This window comes from Symphodus melops (genome assembly GCF_947650265.1).
Source record: "Symphodus melops genome assembly, chromosome: 22".
Lineage (NCBI taxonomy): Eukaryota > Metazoa > Chordata > Actinopteri > Labriformes > Labridae > Symphodus > Symphodus melops.
Genome location: NC_136712.1, coordinates 2,703,890 through 2,705,727, shown reverse-complemented (window position 1 = coordinate 2,705,727; position 1,838 = coordinate 2,703,890). Strand labels below are relative to the sequence as shown.

The 1,838-nt window shown below is 43.7% G+C and overlaps 1 protein-coding gene across 1 annotated transcript in view; it reads left to right on the top strand.

Moving 5' to 3' along the window:
- ntn4 (netrin 4) overlaps positions 1-559 on the top strand; it is a 21,164-nt gene extending 20,605 nt beyond the window's left edge. Inside the window, exon 10 of the mRNA XM_079335264.1 lies at positions 1-559. This exon is cut by the window's left edge and continues 525 nt beyond it. The gene's annotated coding sequence lies outside the window, so the exon portion shown is untranslated.
- Positions 560-1,838: the final 1,279 nt, after the last annotated feature.

Below are 1,838 nucleotides of genomic sequence, written 5' to 3'. Positions count from 1 at the left end.
GAAGCGCGTCCATTCCCTGATACGCTCCATACACACAAAGACAGCAGTTTGTGTGTGTGTGTGTGTGTGTGTGTGCGCGTGTGTGTGTACAGCAGAAGAAATGTGCAAAGCACCCGGAGTGACTCTGAACAAGCCATACAAGCCACTACAGGTGGTTAAACCTTAGCCAGTCCAGGTGTGCCTGTGTTGAAATCAGAGTGAATGGGATTTACCCTGAACGTGAATGTATTTGCCTGTTTTTCAAATGTGTGTGTGCGTGTGTGTGTGTGTGTGTGTGTGTGTGTGTGTGTGTGTGTGTGTGTGTGTGTGAGAGACAGAGAGAGAAAGTGGATCGATGTGGAAGTTTATTACGAGCACAGTCCAGATTCAGTCCGGCTCTTTCTGTAGATTTGTTTAAGCTTTCAAATACAACCGTTCCAATGTTTATAATGCAGCATATTGTGTATTGATTCATCTCGTATCACAGATAAATCCAGAACATTCTTTGTTATTGCTTCCTTTGTGCTCTTGTACAGTATTATTTGTATATATCTATATAAATATAATGTTCTTCTTTCTCCCTCCGTTTTTTTTTTTTTTTTTTTTGTCTGTGGGAATATGGAAGAAATAATTCCAGATTAATAAATTTGTACTTACTCATTGTTATGTGTACAAAGACCCAACGTTAATCCATCATGAGCGTAGCATTTAGCAGTATTTAACAAAGAAAAAAACCTCCTTTTTAAGATGCAGAAGTTTTGACTAAATCCAGGCTCATGATGAACAGCCGTCGATTGTGACTGTGTCGGGTTTGATCTGAGTTTAACAGCGATGGTCGTCAGTTATCACAGACTTGTATCGAACACAATCGTGACAGATATGAAACCCTGTCACTAGGCGTGGATACTGATACTGCCTGTCAATGCGGAATCAATACTTCACTGATAGTGTGTCATCGTTTGTGTATGTAATCATAGGTTACAAGGTGTAACCACGGTTCTCTGAGTGAACCTTGCAGCAGTCTGTCTTTGTCTCTTTTTACCAAGCACACTCGCATGAACTCTGAACAGTTGATATAACCGCCCAGGCCTTGAAATACTTCCCATAATTTGGAGAAAAATATCCTTATCACCCTGCTCTCTTTTCTCATACACACACACCTCCTGTTCTTCTCTCCTCGTCGCTTCAGATTAAGTCATCCATCACTCTCGCTCCCAAAACACTCTCCCCTACATTCACACAGTGCCACAGAATGTAGACCATAACAGAGAGGCCAAGCCAGCACCCACACTCTGTTTGGGTTTGGGCGCTCTGCGTCTTTTTCACCGAGTCCTCGCTTACTTGCAGTGACGTGGTTGGCTGAGAGGTGTGGACGCATTCCTGGCACGTCAAGCAGCGCTCTGCGGCAGGCCGGGTTAAAGGTCCCTCACCTGTCTGCCGGCCGCACCCTCCTGAAGGAGAAGTGAGCAGGAGTGGATGTTTTTACCACAGCTGACTCCGGATAGCCTCTTGTACCCACATTTCCTCGTTCATGGCCCATTCACAGATACGGGGCAGAGGGGTCATGGCTCCTCCTGGTTTCTGCCAGGCTGTTTCCAGACAGCAGGGAAGGGTGAACGAGTGCATACAGGAAGAGGAATCTGTCTTCAAGGAATGCAAGGGGGGAACAGTAAAGTTCTCAACTACTGTACTTGAGGTATTTCTACTGTACTTGTATAGTTCATGGTCATGTTTACTTCTGCTCCTACACTTTTCAAAAGGACAAAAAAAAGTTATTTATTACTTTACAGAAAATTAATTGCACATTTAGAAAGCACATTACAGGTTCATTATTGGCTTAGTGTCATTAGTGTTGTCCT